We start from the raw sequence: 13,029 nt of genomic DNA, 5'->3' as shown, positions 1-13,029 counted from the left end.
CTGTTGTTTGGGTTAATTATATTAGAGTATACTATATTCATATGTGGTGTGGTGGCGAATTCGTGCAGAAGTTTTAGAACTGCACTATTCATTTATCACTCTATTTAGAAATATAAATTATAAAAGTTCTTAAAAGATTCATCCTTCTTAAAAGTTACTTTGTTTCACATTTGAAATCGTCTTTCAAAGTGTCCCTCACAATGCCACTGGGGGTGGCGTGGGCGGGGCTACGTGGGGGGGGGGGGGGGGGCGGGGGACGCGGTCAGAATGGTATATTAAGAGGAGACCTCCACATGTACAGTTACTCTACCTCTGCTTCCAGCGAGACAAGAGCTCCAGACTCTGTAGAAGATTTCATCTATTGTTGAAGAATTTATCAAGAATGGCTTCCAAATTGTAAGTTATGATCAATTTATTATAGCATTTGAATCTGTAAGAACTGTGGATAAATTTGTTCTTCCTTGTATGTACTTTACTTATGTATTTTTGTATGTATTTTTTTAACTTAAAATGCATCCATTACAAAACTAAAACAATTTTTTGAAGCAATTTAAGGGTAGAATACTATTTTTTCATTTGCAGTGTTCACAAAAGGCTTATATTGCTTAATATCAATGTAACTAAATAGTCAACATGATTATGATTAAGAAATTTATTGTCATATGCATGGTAAAAACAGTCAGTTACACCATACAATCAGTGCTTGAAGTGGGAAAAAATAAGTGCATGAACTCTAATTTTCCGACATTTGACATTTGTGCGGTGAAAAAAAAATCAAGTCTTTAGGATGTGTTGGTTCAAAAACTATTTTAATTTAATCATTCTTCCAAGCAATAACCTATAGGCATAGGCTACTTTTTTCTAATTCACAAATGGAATACTGAAAAACCATTAAAACAACATGAACCAGACCAGTGTGATACTTGTAGGCCTAACAATAGACTAGGGCTAAAGCTGATGCGATTGGTTGGGACTCAGTGGATGCATATGATAGGGCACTGTCGTGGCTCATGGGTAATGTAGTCTTTTATCGGTCTTGTGATATTGTCTATTCTTGGGCCACTGTCGCTGAGTCGGATCAGATTCAGTAAGTACCGGAACGCAGAAAAAAGTGGCGGAACCCAAAAGACGCAAATACAGAAGTTCCGGAACTGCGTTCCGCTGCGTTCCGGCCCACTTCAAGCACTGCATACAATGAAAATCTTACTCCACGTGTTCCGTCGCATTGCCCTAAAGATAGAACAGTAAACACAGAGTGACAAAACAATGTGCATTACAAAAATAAATAATATTTAGACAAAGGCTATTGTGTAAACACATAAACCTTCAGAAATAATTTACAGTATTGTGCAAAAGAGCAATTAAATGAGACCTGAAGTGAATATAAAGTTCACCGACTGGCCCATGTGGTGTACAGAGTCTGCAGAAATTGTTCTGTGTGTGTGCATGTGTGTGCATGGGTGGAGAGTGGTTATGGTTCTCCTTGTTCACAGGGTAATTGTCCTGACAATTACGTCAGTGTTATGGGGGGAAGGGATAGTGGGTGTGAATCATTCACCGGCCTGATGGCCTGTGAATAAAAACTGTTCTTTAATCTGGTGGTTCTTGATTTCACACTTCTGTAGCATCTGCCTGAAGGCAGAAGTGTGAACAGTCTTTGCTGAGGGTGGCTATTGTCTCTAATGATGCTACGGGCTTTCCTGATGACTCTAGGGTGATAGTTGTCCTCCAGTGATGGTAGAGCGGCTCCAATAATGGTTTGGGCAATTCTCACCACCCGTTCCAAGGCTTTCCGGTCCTTTGCAGTTGAGTTCCAAAACCAAACTGTGATGTTGCTGGTGAGAATACTCTCAATAGTACTTCTGTAGAAGTTTTAAAAAATTCTGGTTGCCATTCCAAATTTCCTCAGCCTTCTTAGGAAATACAAACGCTGTTGAGACCAGCTTATTGATGTTGTGAGACCAAGTGAGGTCATCCCTCAAGTGAACACCAAGATATTTAAATGTCTTCACTCTCTCCACCTCCTTCTCTCCAATATGCAGTGGTGTGTGTTGTTTTTGTTTCTTCCATGGGTCTACAATCATCTCTTTGGTTTTGTCAGCATTTAGGGGGAGATTATTGTCCTGACACTAAACTCACCACCTCTCTCCTATATGCTGTCTCATCACTACCAGTAATCACTCCAGTGACCATTGTATCATCAGCAAATTTGATGATACTGGTGTTGTTCTGTGATGCAGTACAGTCAGAAGTAAAGAGGGTATAAAGCAGGGGACTAAACACGCAACCTTGAGGAGTCCCTGTGTTGAGAATTTGTACAGCAGAGGAGCGGCCCCCAATCCGAACTGACTGTAGTCTACCTGTACTTGTTTCTGTAGTTGTGATAGATGTAGTTAACTAATTACTTTTCTCAGTCTGGGACCCATCAGGATGAGAATAAATATGCAAATGTTATTTATCCAAACCAGAGAGGAATGAACAATGGAGAGGATGACTGGAATGTTTCCTTATTCAACTAAAAATCATGAATCACATCTAATCTTGAGTAACACTTCCATGACTTAACTGTCAATAAATGTTTTTTTTTTTTTTTATCCCCAGTGCTTCCAACAGGCATTTCTTGCTCTGCCCCATGTGCAAGAAGACACAGGCAAGCCTCTCAGTGCATCTGACTAGGGTGTGCATGAAGAGGTCTTCGAAGAAGGACATCCATGAAGTAGTGAAGAAGGCGAAGCAGGATTCGCTTGAAGTTCTGCAGTGTGGCAGGGTGTTTAGCTACAGGCACCTGCGAGAGATTATGGATGATGCTAATCCAACTAGCAGGTTGGTGGAAAAACTCTTAAGTCTTTTACACATCTCACGTCGTTTCTTCTGTATGACATTTACCAACAGTTTTTTTTATTTACTTATTTATTTGAAAGGATGATCCAGGAGCTGGAGCGTCGGCACATGGTGGTGACAGACACACCCTCCCCAGCAGTGGTGGCGCAGACCAGCAGTGTTCCTGTGGTGGCTGGTACAGTCACAGCCGGGCAGCGACCGGAGAGCACTGAGAGTGAGCAGTCGGAAGACATTGTCAGTGTCAGCAGCGGGCAGCTTGAAGAGACGTTTCAAGTGTGAGTATGAGTATCTCGGCTTTACAGCTTCATTGATATTCTTTGCTTTTGTTTGTGAGCCAATTGAATGTGCGATTTTATGACAAAATATATTTTCCCCATGGCAGTACCCGGGAGGTGCAGTGGACACAGGCCTCCAGGCACATGATGCAGAAGAAGGGACTGTACAGGAAACATTCTCTGGACCATCCCCTCCTGAAGGGCTTCGCCACATACTTGGAGAAGGATCTCCTGAATGAAAATTTTAAGCAGGAGGTGAGGATTCCCTTAAAATGCACTTTAGCTTTATAGTAAGTAATATATTCATATTTTCATTCATGTTTTTTTCTTTTTAGGTGGAAAATGTCAGCAGGTTCATGTTTTATATGAACCCTCTGAAGCCTTCCCTGGAATTTGTCAGGGAGAGGGAGAAGGCCAGACTCTTCTTTCGGGAGCTGAGTGAGGCCGGGCTGTCCAGGCAGACCCAGGTGAAATACCTGAAGAGGTTGGTAGCATGTTTTGTATTTTACATGTTTTGTAAAACCAATGCCAACTGAAACCAACAATGATGGAGAGAATAAAACCGCCATCAGTCCTACAGCCGAGTCCGAATCCTATGGATGAGACTTTTATGTTGCAGAGAATCAATATGTAAAAAGCATTTTCTCATATGAAAGGTAAACTTCAGTGTCTGGAGCTTATCCCAGAAGCTATGGAAACAAGGTGAGGAACAACCCAGGATGGGGGGGCCAGCCCATCGCAGGGCACACTGACACTCACTCACACATGCACACCTATGGGCAATTCAGTAATTCCAATTAGCCTCAGCATGTCTTTGTACTGTGGGGGGAAACCAGAGTACCTAGAGGAAACCCCACGACAACATGGGGCGAACATGCAAACTCCACATGCATGTAACCCAGGGGGAGACTCAAACCTGGGTCCCAGAGGTATGAGGCAACAGTGCTAACCACTGCACCAACATGCCACCCCAGGAGACATTTAATAGTTATTTAATTAAGGCAAGACGTTTTGAAAAGCATTCAGAATTGCAAGAATGTTTTTATTTTAGTTACAACTAGTAAGTAAACAGTCTAACATCACACAAAAAGGAATAAAAAATATCTAATCATTCATTTCATTACCTAAGACACTGTTAACGAGTCAAAAGACAGACCGAAAGCTATTGCATTTGTTATCACACACAAGTCGCATTGGAGGAATGCATTATTTTCGTGGATTTCCATTATCTCAAAAACTAGAACCAATTCAGCAAAATTGATTTCAGCACCCTCAAAATACCCTAAATCCATTCAAAAAACCTTGGCACCTGAATTTTTTTTTGTAGACCTGTGTAATATATGCTCACCTACAGCAATATGTAGTTGTCCTTCATCCAACTAGTTTTAGAACAACACATCAAAATGTTAGGCACATTGTAGAAAGAGTCTGTCCTCCTGTTACTGCCAGGACTTTTGTTTGATTGATGCAGTTTCACACCTACATATGACCTGGTTGAGAGATTCCGAATTTTTGGAGCTCATTGATGAACAGATAGATTATTATTTTGAAATGAACACAAATCAAACATCTGCTTCAGTCCAGTGGGAAGCATTTTAAGCCTTTATAAGAGGATGAATGAGTAGCTATACAAATTATAAATACAAACATTGTCAAGTAGAAATGGTAGACCTTGAAAAGAAAATAAAGAAAATTGAATTTGAACTATACCAAAAAACTTCACCTGATCTTCTTCTGGAGCTGCACAAATTGAAGATGAAATATAACAAACTTTCATTGGAACGCGTAAAGAAAAGCTTGCTAAGACTCAAACAGACTTATTATGAAGGGGGGAGAGAGCGGGCAGGTTACTGGCTTGGCGTATTAAGCAGTTACAAACTGAAAGAGCCATAAATTCCATTCAGATGAAGGAGAGTGAGGTAACATCGGATCAGACTGAGATAAATGAGGTCTTTAGGAATTACTATCAGACCCTTTACAGCTCTGAATATTCGGAAAGTGCTGCAGTGAGAGAAAAAGCTTTTCTAGATGCTTTGGACTTTAAATCCACAGGTTCGGGCTTCATGGCATCTCTTGAAGAGGACCTAAAATCTGAGGAGCTGTCTGAGGCCATTACCAGTATGAAAGGAGGGAAGACCCCAGGGCCTGATGACATACCAATAGAGTTATATAAAATTTTCCATCATAAATTAATTGGATTTAATTGGAACTGAATAATGATTTAAAGATTCTTTGCAAGGTGCTAGCAAAAAGATTAGAAATACATTTGCCTAGGCTTGTTAACATGGATCAAAATGGCTTTGTTTGGGGGAGGTAAGGATTGCATAATATTCGTAGAGTATTAAATATATTACATGAGAAATCGAATACTTGTGATAATCAGTGGTGGAGGAAGTACTGAAGCTTAGTACTTAAGTAAAAGTACAAATATTGTGCAAAATATGTACTCAAGTAAAAGTAGAAGTGCTACATCAACAATCTTACTTAAGTGAAAGTACTAAGTACTTACTTTTAAATTTACTTTAAAGTATTTTTTTAAGTAAAAGTACTCACCAATGGTTTATCTCGACGTCTCGGGTGTGCCATTTTGTAAAAGAATAGTAGATATACTGACTTACGCCTCTACCGATGTCATTGCTCGTAACAATTACAAGGAACTATACAGTATATGTGTATTGGAAAGTTTGGTGTGCTTATTGTGCGTGCACTCTGCAATACTGTCTGTACCCTAACTTAGAATTATGTGGATGACAAGTTATCTACTAGGTATCACCCACTAATATACCATTAAGATAAACCATGTTGAATGGGTCCATGTTGAATGTCTCATCTTCTTGAAATCAAGCCAGTCTACCAGCTCGTGCTGCTAATTGACACACGCTCTGCCATCATTGGAGCTAATAAAGCCACCTGATTGGTAGGAAATGGCAAGCAACGGCAGAATGCAATAGGCTAACTATTTTTTCATGCAAGATTTTAAGGAAATTGTGTTCATGAAATGTAACGACTAACGGCATAAATTGTAGAAATGTAGTGGAGTAGAAAGTACAGATAATTGCCGCAAAATGTAATGTAGTAAAATAAAAAGTATGCATTATTATTTTTACTTAAGTAAAGTACAGATATGTAAAAATGTACTTAAGTACACCACCACTGGTAATAATGCATTTCTGTCATTAGACGCTGAAAAAGTGTTTGATAGGATTGAGTGGCAGTACCTGTTTAAAACTATGGAAAGAATGGGGTTTGGGGATGGGTTTTTGAAATGGGTACGGATCCTGTATACTAACCCTTCAGCTGAGATAATAACAAATGGAATAATATCTGCCCCTTTCAGACTCCACAGGGGAACACGCCAGGGCTGCCCGCTCTCTCCCTTACTTTTTACCCTAGCGACGGAGCCACTGGCTATGGCAATCCGTAAACATATACACATTTCAGGTATTACAATTGGCCCTTCAGAACATCGTATCTCACTATATGCAGATGATATTGTTATATTCCTTTCCAATTTAAAACAATCTATCCCAGCATTGCTAAATTTGATTGAAACATTTGGAGAATTCTCAGGCTATAAAATTAATAATTCTAAATCTGTGTTGATGTTCCTTCATAAAGCGGAAAGGCTTCTCCTCCCAGTTCAGACACCCTTTAGAATTTCACAAGACGGTTTCATTTATCTTGGGATTGAAATTACACCAACTGTTAATGAAATTGTATCAGCTAATTTTAAGCCTGTATCAGATTCAATAATTGGTCTGCTGAACAGGTGGACAAAACTCCCCATCTCTCTGATTGGCCGTGTTAATATATTATAAATGTCAATTCTGCCTAAATTGTTATACCTCTTCCAATCCATCCCACTTCCTCCACATTCCTCTTTTTTTGTCCTAATGAAATTTTTTTTTACAAACTTTATTTGGAACAACAAGCGCCCTCGCCTCAGACTTTCCTTGCTTTACTTGCCCTATGATAGAGGGGGGTTAAACCTACCTGTCATATCCCGCTCCGTACGATCCCGATGTGTGCCACGCCCCCCTCATTACCTCGTGTTCAGCCCTGATGGTTCTCACCTGTTGCCTGTTCCGTTTACCTAGTCCTGTGTATATCAGTCCGCGTCTCCCCTTGTCTGCCAGATCCGGCATTGTATTGTCGTGCATTGTCCGTGGATGTCCCTACTCGTCTGTTCTGAGAGCAATAAACCTCGTTTTCCCGAAGTTTTGACTGCTCTCTCCTGCTTCCCTGCACCGCTCGTCCGCTGAGCGTGACACTACCCAACCTGAAATGGTACTACTGGGCGGCTCAAATTAGAGCAGCAATGTTTTACTTTGAGAAGGATTACCCTCCAACCTGGGTATCTATAGAGGCTCATTCTATTTCAATTCCTTTGAATTTATATCTTTATTCAGCAAATGTTAAAAAGTTGATTAAGTGCACAAAAAATCCATATACCAGAAATACTATAAGGGTTTGGTTTGAGGCACTTACTCATTTAGGTGAATTACCACGACTTTCATGCTTTTCACTTTTGGTAATGAAAATTTCCATCCTGGTAGGGTAGATCCAGGTTTTAAAATCTGGTCGACTCAAGGTATTAGCAAGGTGCCTGATCTCTATAATGAAGGAAAATTCATGTCCTTTGAAGACATTAGGACAAGGTTTAGAATTCCGCAAAAACACTTTTTCAAATATTTGCAATTACGTAGCTTCATTCAATCAAGGCAAGGCCAAAGCCTGGTTGAGCCTCCTCTTTCTACTTTGGAAAATATTACACTTAAATGTTAGAAAGGTAGAGGTCAAATATCTCTATTATATAAACAATTTGTAGCTAATTCTAAAGAATCATTTCATGACAGACTTCAAGCATGGCGATCTGACCTGCAGGTTAATATAACTGAGAAAGAGTGGCAAATCGTATGTTTAAAAGCCCAAACCCTCACAATGAACACTCATCTGAGACTGCTTCAGTATAAATGGCTAAATGGATAGTAGACAATATATCACTCCAGTCAAGTTACACCACTTCAACCGGAATTTTCCTGATGAATGCTATAAATATAAGCAAGAGAAGGGAACTTTATTTCATTGTATGTGGGAATGCACTAAAGTTAATTGTTTTTGGGTTAAAATATTGAACATCGTAAGTAAAATCATCTGTAAAGTAATTCCTATTGATCCCAAGCTGTGTATATTACATATTTGTCCTTTGAATTTAAAAATGACCAAACATGAAAGATTGCTGCTGATTCTTTGTCTGCTGGAAGCCAAACGTGTAATTGCATGCTCTTGGAAAAAAGAAGAATGTCCTGACATGCCTCAATGGATAAAAAAAAAAAGTTTCACTTATAGTAATGTTTTTTCAAAGCATAACGTTAGACCTTCTTATGCATTAACATTAGCCTAATAGTAATAAACCACACAGGCTAAATGGTGTATTAATTTCAGAAAGGCACAGTTTATTCATGATAAAATGAGAATGAAAACATAGAGAGTTAATCTCCTTGGAAAATAACCACGATCGATTTTACCTCACCAAATAAGCCTGGTTTAAATAGAGAACTTAGCTTATCTTGCTAGTTAAAGTGACGAACGTTGACTATACCGGCCTCAGAAGGACAATGGTACGTAATTCAACTTATAAAGACGTCAGCTTGCATTAATAGATGAAACACTTAAACGAATAAATGAAGGTTGTAAAATAACGCATTTTCAACAGGCTAGACTTCTGCTGACTACTTACTTTGACCAATGCACGACAAACAGTACCACGATAGACGAATACAACGAACATGTCACTCAATGAGAATGAATGACGCAACCGACTGGCTGCCTCTAGCGCCGAGGTGATTTAAATGGTACGGTCCACATTAGGGGTGTCTGGAATTGTTTTACATTGAGGTGAGGTTAGCTTTTTCTTTTCTTTTTTTTTTTTACAACAAAAGAAAAACGTTAAGACCCCCCCAAACTGCTATTTTTGTCTCTTTGGGGGGGGGGGGGGGTCTGGATCTTGATCGGGGGTACGTACCCCCCAGTACCCCCCGTAATTCGAACCATGCGTGACAGTATAACCAATCAGAAGCATCGAATAGTTTCAAACGTTCGTCTGTGGAAATAGCAAAAGAGGATGTTTTATATAAAAAAAACATGAAAAGCAATAAAAACACTTATTAAAGATATTAGCAAGATTTAGCATACAATCTTATGATGTAACTAAAATTGTAGTCATGAATATTTCCATAAGTAACTGTAATTTAATTACACTTTTTTCTTTAGTAACTGTAACGGATTACAATTACATTTTTTTTGCATTTAAATTACAAAGCTCTGTCAAGATTACTCACGTTAACTCTTACAAACTCTGTAAACAAACTCTGCGCGACCGCTACAGTCTGGTTCAAATGTTCATTCAGTCCGAACACACTTCAGAACTAAAACAGTCTCTGACATTCAGATAAAACGTCAAATCTGATATCAGCACCTTGCATTTCGCGGACAGAAGGCTGAATGTATCTGCTTCCAACAACAAGTCATTTCGTTCATAAAACGCATTTGCTGCAGCGATTTTACGAGGATCCGCAGACCATCTGTGACTCCTGGTATTAATCCATTGGAATTTTAACCTTGTATTCTACACGCAGGCTACTCAGTGTGTCTGATGTGAAGTACCGGGGAGCGTGGTATTCAGCGGTGAACCGGCTAGGTAATATAGCCGACAACAGTAGGGAATAGGCGGCGCGATTTTTCATTGGCTAGGCTCAAAAATATTCAAAATGTAATAAAAAAAAACAGTGACACCAATGAGTACATGCAAACGTGAAAGTATGAGCCCAGAAGCTATTTCTATTAAAATTTAAATGACATTGAAATTACAGTTAAACGTAGTCACACGGGTCTGCAAAATCAAAGCCGGCGCTCCACCTTCTGGTCATTGAAAGGTACTACACAGGCGCGCACCCTCCACGTAAACAAAATGCATTTCTTTCACTCACGAAATACATTTCGTCTACAAAGTGACGTTCTTCCATTCAGTTCCAGTCCGTTTCCAATGAGATCTTGGAAGAGTAGTTTACGTGCATAAGCAGTTGTTTACGTGCATAAACAGTTGCTTACGTGTGTAAGTTGAAAGTTCTAGAACCCAGAGTACAAATTTGATCGTTGTCGGACGATCATCTCAGTTTGACATTTTCTGCAACACGCATTAACTGCAAACTTCTTTTAGTCACCAAAATGTGCAAGGTTAAGAGAGTAGTCTACCGTGTGGAGGTCTTTTATGAGCAGGGGGGCGTTACACGGTGTATCGAGTTCACCATCACAAAGGGCAGAAAAAGGTGCTTTGTCAAATATGACGCACCAAATGCCATCGTGAAAGCAGGGTCTGAGTGGAAGTTTGCTGGACAGTACTTTGTGAGAAGTATTGTCCAGAATTTTCTCTCATTGGACCACACTCTGCATCAGTGTCTGGAATCATGCAGCCCTCCTGCTGACCATGATTTCTGCAGCCCAGCTGCAGAGACTGAGACAGGTAGGCCTACTGCATCACCTGTAGATCACACACCTTTCCACTGAGTGACTAGCCTGTGCCCATGGGCTAAGCTGAGGAAGGAGGTAAAAAAAAGTGGAACAAATGCCTGTACTCACCATGCAGTATTGTTTTCAGGTGTGGGACCTGAGGCAGACAGTGAGGGAGACGCCACTGAAGCTGTGGGTAACAGACGTGAGAGTTCTGTCCTCGTTGAGGTCCCAGAGACCAGCATCAAGGTACTGAGTTTAATCTTAAGGGGGCAGTTTCCCAGACAGGGTTTAAATTAAGTCAGGGGTTGGCCTTAAATCTGGAATAGTTAATCATGGTTTTAAAAATGATTAATCACTGATTACTGCACTACGACTTGTAGTAGACGAGATCAATTTAAAATCACCTATACTAGTCTGAATTAGCTGAACTGAGGTTGTCTTTAAATGCAATTTATAGGCAAATGAAGAACCCGATCAGTTGGATGATTCACTGCCTGGAATAACGGAGAGCCAGCCAATGTTGGAGAACATCTCAACTGACGACCATCCGGAGGGTTCAGATGAGGTGTCACACACATCTACCTCAAGTATGTGAGAACATTTCACTTTGCCTTTTCTTTCTCTACTTTAAAACTTTCATTTACTTCTGTGTCATCTGACATGAAATATCTCTTCATGCAATCTGCATTTATTTGACCATACATATGAACTTTTTTTGTTTCAAGGACAAAATGATGTGTACAGTACTCAAGACCTGCAAGTTGATTCACCGCTCACATCTGCAGGAGCAAGGGTGGCAGTGTCAGCAAGTACTGCTCACCAAAGACTCTCTCTCCAGGAAAGGCTGGCAATTGAATTTTATGAGCAAAAGCTAAAGTATCTGCAGGAAGAGCATGATATTAAAATGAAGATTACAATTGGAAATGCTGATGGAGAGAAAGATGCAACCGTCTCAGATGTCTCATCAGTACCAGAAACAAAATAAATAAATATTGTCATCTTAACTCATGTTGGATGTTATGGCTGTTTCTGTATCATACCAGATAAAATGTACACTTCTGCTTTTAAATTGTATTTGCTCATTGAATAAGAAAATTTATCTGATCCTAGTAGAACGATGAAAATGTAAATAAAGTCAACAATGTGGCACAATGCAAAAGCATCTCTGTATGCAAGTCCATCTCTATAGTCTGTTGTAAATGGTGGAACATCTGCATTGTTGTCCTCTTCTCTTGGAGGATCTGGGCATCCATGCATTTCAGACATTTGTGAAGGACAGCTGTTGCAGTGATGACAGTGCAACAGCTTCTTAATTTGAACCAAAGTGCTTTCCCGAGGCACTGACATTGACTCTTCCAAACACCAAACGTGCTCTACTAGACTGCTAGTGTGCATGAGCCTGGTTGTAGTGACATCACTCAGCTGTTGGGTGAGAGCATGATGTAAACACAAAATTCTTCTGAGCATACGCACTGTCGTCAAGCAATATTCCATTATGCTCTCCTCTTTCAAGCTGAGTATACAGAAATGATTTAATGGAAATTCACAAATCATGAGTTGCATCTTTCCAATGTTCAAGGATGTTTGAAAACTGTAACTTTGATGTGCGTACACCTTGCGCAATTATGGAAAGAAAGTTTTTGCGGTTCCTATATTTCTCAGCATTTAGAGGTAGAGGTATATTTTATGGGAAGATGGGTTCCGCCTGTGTCTTGTACTTAGTCTGAGCTGTAGGGTCAGAGAAGATTATGTAATGTGCTCTTAATTCACATATTGCCCTGTATACTCTGTGAATGACACTACACCAGTACCCAGTCTCTTGGTGAAAAGTGCCACACGCTAAAAACCTTAAAGTTATAAGTACCTGGACACAAGCCGGAACAGATTTTCCTCTTTGGATCATAGATGGAAGCCTGGCCTCCAAAAGAGAAATGATCTCCATTGCATTTTCTTTATGCCTTCAAAAATGATTTTGAAAATTACATTCATGAAAATGTTGCAATGGGTCATTTCTGTCAGCAAGAACTTGTCTATCTGGTGATTGTCACGACAGAACACTCAGAGGGAGTGGGGAGAGTCGGGCGGAGCGGAGCTGTAACAAAGACAAGGGTGAGAATCGCTCGGAAGTGGCATGACCAACAATAAGTTTAAGTAGTTGGGTAGGCGTGGTGCTAATTAATTGCAGCCGCGCCGTCAGCCGTCATGACAGTGGTACTCGTTGATCTTAACTGACATAGGTTAAATAATCCATGTGTTTTTTCTGACAAGCAGCATTAATCTGAAGTTAAACCTGCCTCCTTGGAGGCTTAATTTAAGGCCTCATTTACTCCTGCAGTCACTCTAATCTTCCATCAGGAAATTGGCTCAATTAGTTCAGGACTAGGCTAAGTCCAAAACTGTT

The sequence above is a fragment of the Paramormyrops kingsleyae genome, chromosome 25, assembly GCF_048594095.1.
Source record: "Paramormyrops kingsleyae isolate MSU_618 chromosome 25, PKINGS_0.4, whole genome shotgun sequence".
In the NCBI taxonomy this organism is placed as follows: domain Eukaryota; kingdom Metazoa; phylum Chordata; class Actinopteri; order Osteoglossiformes; family Mormyridae; genus Paramormyrops; species Paramormyrops kingsleyae.
This window is presented reverse-complemented; position numbering follows the sequence as displayed.